The sequence below is a fragment of the Prunus mume genome, linkage group LG5, assembly GCF_029339155.1.
Source record: "Prunus mume cultivar Tortuosa linkage group LG5, ASM2933915v1, whole genome shotgun sequence".
Taxonomy (NCBI): domain Eukaryota; kingdom Viridiplantae; phylum Streptophyta; class Magnoliopsida; order Rosales; family Rosaceae; genus Prunus; species Prunus mume.
In genome coordinates this window covers 10,275,063-10,282,643 of record NC_142702.1, presented here as the reverse complement: position 1 = coordinate 10,282,643, position 7,581 = coordinate 10,275,063, and the positions used below count along the sequence as shown (strand labels likewise).

General features: G+C 36.6%; 1 long non-coding RNA gene across 3 annotated transcripts; it reads left to right on the top strand.

Annotated features, from left to right (window-relative positions):
• The first annotated feature begins 2,002 nt into the window (after positions 1 to 2,002).
• On the top strand, positions 2,003 to 5,496 carry LOC103344044 (uncharacterized). 3 transcript variants are annotated; one of them, XR_016126658.1, is made up of 7 exons: positions 2,003 to 2,289; positions 3,543 to 3,652; positions 3,892 to 3,920; positions 4,343 to 4,453; positions 4,703 to 4,907; positions 5,038 to 5,098; positions 5,280 to 5,496. It is a non-coding gene; the product is annotated as an uncharacterized LOC103344044 (long non-coding RNA). The 3 variants fall into 3 exon arrangements; XR_016126657.1 differs by lacking the exon at positions 3,892 to 3,920 and having other exon boundaries at positions 2,005 to 2,289; XR_016126659.1 differs by lacking the exons at positions 2,003 to 2,289; positions 3,543 to 3,652; positions 3,892 to 3,920 and adding an exon at positions 3,932 to 3,971.
• The last annotated feature ends 2,085 nt before the right edge of the window (positions 5,497 to 7,581 follow it).

Genomic DNA, 7,581 nt, shown 5'->3' with positions numbered 1-7,581 from the left:
GGGTATTAAGGTTGGAGAGAAAGGATTTTGCAGAGAGGTTTGGTTGAGCATGAGGAAAAAGAAAGAAAAAGGTGGCTTGAGTGTTTTTCCGGCATCTTGACAAAGACTCTGTCAAGTGTCAGAACAGCTTGCCAAGAGGGAAAACTAAGGGAAAATGATGGGCTAAGCACGAAATTGCTGGGTTTTGGGAGTAAGAGAGGAAGCTTGCTCTCTGATGTGGTTGATGCTTGTTGGGTAGAAGAGGCCCCCTTTTATAGCCGCTGGAAGTTGACATTTTCCAAGAAACCCTAATGGTTTCTATCCAATTTGACCAAGTCTTTCCCTTCCTTTCTCCCCTCATCCCTTCAATCATCCTATTTTGGTGAAATTTCCTCTGCCCATTTGCATAAAATCAAGGATTTTGGGTGCTCAAAGCCGCTTTTTCCCGCGGCTGTTTCGGACTCCTATTTTTAGCCATATTTCTTCCTTCTTTTCTCCCCTCTTCCAAGGCTAGGTTTGATAAGGGAAAGAAATGGGTATGCATGCTGGTTCAAAGGGTGATCTGCGCTCCAATATCCCTTGGTCATTTGGAAGTTTCTTGCTTGAAAACTTGTTCCTTCCCTCCCAGCAACCAGCGTGGTCTTCCATGCTTCTTCGTGGCTTCTGTTTTCCAACAAAGTGCTGATGGTTTTGTAGGTCTTTATTTTATTTATGTGGGCCTTCTAGAACAATGGATTGGCTTATCAAATAAATGGGCCAACTTCACCAAGGTTTGGGTTGAGGTGTTGGGCTTTTTGGTTGAGTCAATAGGCTATTTTGGTTGGGATATTTTCTCTTTGTGCTCACCCACATGTTTTTGAGCTTAAGAAATGAGCTTGGGTTCCGAGGCTCCCAAGCAACCCGGAACCTCCATTTCTCGGCTCATCAATGGGTCTCATGACAACTTATTACCATCCATACCACAACTTACTCAAGCAAGCCCTAGGCATCTTGCGTGGCTTGGGCCCACTTAAGCTTGTGGCGTGTTTAGGTGCTGAATAATAATTCCTTGCTTGGCGTGGCGTGTCGCTTGGCATGGCATGTGTGCAAGCGCATATGATGAACTTCCGCGTATCGGGTTTCTTATCAGTAAGGTATTGCATTGAGCCGAGAATTTTTTGGGCCAAAGCTGTGAATTTTTTGGGCCTCAACAGAGTCTTTCTATACGTTGCAGTCTTTCTATATGTTGTTCCAAAAGAATCATAATGTTGAGCCAAGTGTAGTTTGTGTCATACTCAAAGTTTGGTGCCAAGTTTGATATTTTTTTCCCCAAACATAGGGCTTACTCATGTTGGTCGGACAGGGTTTATTTATACCAATACTGGCGTCTGATGTTGTTGTTGCTTGTCCCTTCTCAGACATTCTCTCAGTGTTTCATAGTGTGACCCATAAAATTGTTGTAATGGTGAATGATTCAATTATTAATACAATATCCACTTATAGACCAATCTTCAGTGATTTTGAAACTTGATGTATTTTAATAAGTTTAATGATTGTTATTTAACAATAGTGCAACTTCTAACTTTCATCCTTGTTAAATATTGTCACAATTTTTTTTTTTTGTTTCACAAAATATTTTCTGATTCTGCCTTGATAAGCCTCTTATCTTCAATAAAATTGTGAGTGAAACTGCATGTATATTTGTGAAAATGTGTGTCCATTCTTTTTATGCCTTTATACTATTGCAGTTCTAGCAAGTTCTGGATTCCTTTATAATTTTTGCAATCCAACAATCTGACACCAAAAATATAGAACTTCCTTCATCTCTCCCTATATATCACTCATAAATAAATAAATAAAAACAAAGAAAAATAACTAGAAACAGGTAGTCAAGTAATTTCTCGAGTCAGCAAACCAGAAAAAGAAAAACAAATAACGGACGGCCAATGGATATATACCATTATCAGGTCCAAAACGACGGCGTCTCTTTGCTTGCCGCCTGACTAAAGCTGGTAATAGCTCTAAATAAATAGAAAATGCAAAAAATGAACAGAAAAATAGAAAAAGCAAACGGAAAAAGAAAAAAGAAACACATAAGAAATTGTCTCCCTAACCTCATCCCGTTTGGACCCAAAAACCACAAAACCAAAAGAAACCAAACCACACCGTTCTCTCTCTCTCTCTCTCTCTCTCTCTCTCTCTCTTTCTCTTTCCTCTTCTCTCTCTAACCAAACGCTAAACACGAAGACTTTCTTTTCTCTTTCTGAAATTTCAAATTCGCAATCCGATGTTCTAATCCGACACATCTCTGCGTTGATCCGGTTTACATAGGTGCGTCTTTTCCCCCTTCTTTTATCTTTCATTGATTTTATTCAGTTTAATAATTTTTTCTTGTTTATTGTGGGGAAATTGTAGAGCTGTTTGATCTAAGTTAGGTATGCTATATTGATTTAGCGGATCTGTAGTTATTCGTACTTCTTTCATTGTTTTTTTTTTTTTGTAAATTGATTGTTCGCTTCTTTTATTATATCTGGGAATTTTTCTTTCTCCGTTCTTTTTTTGTTCTAAACCAGGAAAGGAAGAGGAAATAGAAATAGAAATTGGAATGGTGTGATACGCAGCTATTGGTTTTGGAAGCCGTTGTTTTCTAGGTTTTTTCTTGTTTTGTTTTGTTTTTATTTTTTCTCCCAAAATCTTCCAGAAATCAAACATGGGTTATTTTTCTTTATGTATGTAATATCCTGCATGCTTAAAGCATTGTGGAATTTGGGTTTTTATTTCTGAATTGTTGATGAATATTAGGTGGTTGTATGCAATTATTGTTTCATATCCTAATTCCTAAGCTTCAATTTTAAGAATAGAGTTGGAATGCTTAATCATTTCATCCATTTGTATGAGTAAGACATATGCGGAACGGTTTTGTGACCTGTGCTAATGCTATGACAAGAAGCAACAGTTTTATGACTGAGAAATCTTTTCCCATGGTTAGAAGGAACATGGTGACAATGTGGTTGAGCTCTTTAATAGTCATCATTTTGGTTGAATGGATTAGAATTGTTACAGAGGAATTTTAGAAACTGTTAATGGTATTGTTGGGTTTGTAAGATGTTTGGTTTTACAGTAGAGATTTATTCTTTTTGTACATGATCACTACTATTGTCTCCTTGATTGATTGATTTTTTTGTTTTATGGCTTTATTCATGGGTGTATACATCAAAGTTTTCTACTTAGTTCATCTTCTCTTTTGGGATTTTAAGGCATGACTATTCCATTATGGCATGTTGTGATTTTCTTAGAGTCAATAACATATTGAAATATTTACAATTGAGAAGTTGTAAAATAAAATTTAGATGTATATATATATATATATATATATATGAGCGGGTAATAATGGATGGTTTTCACAATGATTGATCTTGGTGGATGTTTATCATGAAATCTAGTCAACTAAATATGTTGCTCAAATGATGTGGTTTTATTATATGTTCTTCATCCTTTCCTTGACTGCCTTTTTTTTCTTATTGAGAAACAATATCTGGTTAATTAGTTTTTCATCCTGATGATGGGTTTTTAATTTTCTGCAGATTCAATGCCGTTTTTGGTTAATCAAGCATACTTGATGGCTATGGTTACACATATGGATAAAATGTCAGCTCCTTCATCAAGGGAGCGTGCCCAACGCCTCTATGACAAGGTATATTCTTTTCCCTCATAAAAAAATTATGCTTTTTCTTGATTACTATTTTTTAAACTGCCTATATGTTTAAACCCGTAACTACCACGTGGTTGATGCAAATGTTGAATGGAGGTTCTGTTAGATATACAGAAGGAATCTGTGTATATGCATGCTTGTGTGTGTGTGCTGTCTGTATTTTATGTGCAATCATGCTCCATAGTTTCCTGTCATTTTAGGTTCATATTTTTACTTTGCAGGTTATTGAATTGGAGAATAGGTGTCGGAGGTCTGCTGAAGCAAAAATATTGATTTTTTTGTTTTATGGCTTTATTCATAGGTGTATACATCAAAGTTTTCTACTTAGTTCATCTTCTCTTTTGGGATTTTAAGGCATGACTTTTCCATTATGGCATGTTGTGATTTTCTTAGAGTCAATAACATATTGAAATATTTACAATTGAGAAGTTGTCAAATAAAATTTAGAGATATATATATATATATATATGCGGGTAATAATGGATGGTTTTCACAATGATTGATCTGGGTGGATGTTTAGCATGAAATCTGTCAACTAAATATGTTGCTCAAATGATGTGGTTTTATTTTATGTTCTTCATCCTTTCCTTGACTGCCTTTTTTTTATTATTGAGAAACAATATCTGGTTAATTACTTGTTCATCCTGATGAGGGGTTTTTAATTTTCTGCAGATTCAATGCCGTTTTTGGTTAATCAAGCATACTTGATGGCTAATGGTTACACATATGGATAAAATGTCAGCTCCTTCATCAAGGGAGCGTGCCCAACGCCTCTATGACAAGGTATATTCTTTTCCCTCATAAAAAAATTATGCTTTTTCTTGATTACTATTTTTTAAACTGCCTATATGTTTAAACCCGTAACTACCACGTGGTTGATGCAAATGTTGAATGGAGGTTCTGTTAGATATACTGAAGGAATCTGTGTATATGCATGCTTGTGCGTGTGTGCTGTCTGTATTTTATGTGCAATCATGCTCAATCATGCGCCATAGTTTCCTGTTATTTTACGTTCATATTTTTACTTTGCAGGTTATTGAATTGGAGAATAGGTGTCGGAGGTCTGCTCAAGAAAAAATATAGAACTTCCTTCATCTTTGCCCTCTGGCGAACCTTCCTCTCTTAAAGTGCCATGGACGAGTTATGGTCCGTCAAACATTCGAATAGTCCCATTTCCAACTGGTGAATACACTGATGATGAGTTCCAGTCCATCATAAAAAGTGTCATGTGTGTACTGTATGTATCTCTTGAATTTTTTATTTCTGTTTTTTTCTTTTGCTTTTCTATTTCTGTATCACATTCAATATTTCTTAGCATTAATATATTGACATTTTCTGTTTGGTTGTTTTGGAACTTGGATGAGCAGGCATCTTTTGGGATTTCTCTACCCAATTTCTCGGTTGATCAGCTATTCTGTGTTTGAGAAGGTTTGCTACCTGTTATTATATTTTACTTGAAATAAAGCTCAAGATTTACCTTATTCACCTCATGGTTTCTGTTTATTTCTTTATGTTTATTTTTTCTTGGTTAATGTTTTGGACGAGAGTAATTTGTTTGTCATCCTTTATGTTCCTGACTACAACTTGTTTTTTATTCATAATGTTTCAGGAACAGAAGATAAGAGGTCTTTATATGATGGGGCTGGAAGATGGGATATTCCATCTCTCATGGTTTATTGCATATGATTTGCAGGTTGGTTCTTTGTTCTTTTGTATTTTTGTTTAATTTATGAAGAAGTCTCAGCAAGAATTCAATCAATGTAACCCCATTTTTTTAATGATATTTTTATATTATAAATTTATTATGTAAATAATTATTGCCACCATTGCATGCTCTTGTTTTTGTTGGAGTATTTTTGAAATATACTTCAAACTTTCAGTTATTTGGCTTTGTAGGATAGAAGTCTAACTATTGTTGCATGGCTCTAGTATTTGCATGTTGAACAATGATCGAGTCTCAACATTGATCAACTTGCAAGAAAGGAAGTGTCTCCTCTGATTGATAAAGCAATGTAGTCTTAATGTACCGTAGGTATTGTGGGTTAGGTTAGATCATGAGATGGTCTATTGATACGTTATGTTGCGTTGGTGGCAATCTAGATCAAGTTCTATTTAAATAAGAGTAGAAAATATAACGTTGGACTTTTCAGTGCTTGTCATCCCTAACAATTTTATGTGGGGGTTTTTTTTTCTTCTGGTAGTTTGATTTCCTCTGCAGTTTGCAGTTTCTTTTGCGATTATTACAGTTTGCACTATGGATAATCTTTTCAAGTACAGTGATAAGATAGTTGTGTTCATTCACTTCTTCTTTGGACTAAGTGCAATTATGCCGTCAGTTGCTTATATAAATTAGAAATTGGAATAATGGGTATAGGAGTTGGAAACCTATTTTAGCACAGATCTCTATGGTACCTATAATCAAATAATGTAAGTCGTACTTTTGTATCACAATATGGATCTGAGGGAAATTTCCTTGAAATGAATTTCGATTATAGTTGGGACTCAGATCTCTTAGTACACTGTTGTCCGACCAAGATTTCCCCATCAATCTGCTCGATTTGACTTCACATGTGATTGGCGAGTTTCCCTGTTCCTAGTTGCCTTTAGATATTTGTATACCTATACTTAGTACACGTGTTTGACAATGATTTCCCCAGCCACCTGCCCTATTTGATTGCAAAGGTAGTTAGCTAGTTTTCCCGTTCCCAATTGCATTTAGATATTTGCGTGTACCTGTGCCTAGTACACAGCTTGTCCGACCAAGATTTCCTCACCACTGATCGATTTGAATGCACACCGCTTGACTAGTTTCTGCTCCCGTTGCTTTTAGATATCTGCATGTACATGCTTAGTACACGTGTCCAAAAATGATTTCACACCACCGCCCAAGTGGTTGGCCGCTTTTCCGTTCCTAGTTGCCTTTAAATATTTTCGTGTACCGTGCTTAGTACATAATTAGTTCTCCGACAATGATTTCCAAAGCCACTGCTCGATTTGATGGCACAGGTGGTTGGTCATTTTCCGCTCCCATTTGCCTTTAAATATTTGCGTGTACTTGTGCTTAGTATACAGTTGTATGACCAAGATTTCCCCAGCCACCAACCCGATTTGAATGCACAAGTGGTTGGTCAGTTTCCCCGTTCCTAGTTTTCTATAGATATTTGCGTGTTCCTGTACTTAGTACACAGCTTGTTTGACAATGATCTCCTCACCACCTACCCGATTTGACTGCATGCGATTGGCTAGTTTCTTCGTTCCAGTGTCCTTTACATATTTTGGTGTACTTCGCTTAGTACAAAGTTAGTTGTCCGACAATGATTTGCAAAGCCACATCTGATTTGACTACACAGTGTCTTTGGCCGGTTTCCACATTCTCGCTTGCCTTTAAATATTTTCTTGTACATGTGCTTAGTACGATTACTTGATCGGCAATGATTTGTGACCACCGCCTGATTTGACTACACTAGGGTTGGCCAATTTCCTTGTTCCCATTTGCTTTAAGATATTTGCGTGTACTTGTACACAGGTGTCCAACAATGATTTCTCCACCACCTAGCTAATTTGATGCACAGGTGGTTGGCTCGTTTCATCGCTCCTAGTTGTCTTAAAATATTTTTGTATACCTGTACTTAGTACACAGATACTTGTCCGAAAATGATTTACAAAGCCACCTGCCTGATTTGACTACAGGGGTTGGCAGTTTCTACGTTTCCAATTGCCTTTAAATATTTTCGTGTACCTATGCTTAGTACACTAGTTTTCGACAATGATTTCCTAAGACACCTGCTTGATTTGACTACACAAGTGGTCGGCCATTTTCACTATTCCTTCCTAGGCCGCCTACCCGATTTGATTGCAGGTGGTTGGCCGTTTATCTGCTTTCCGTTGCCTTTATCTATTTTCGTGTATCA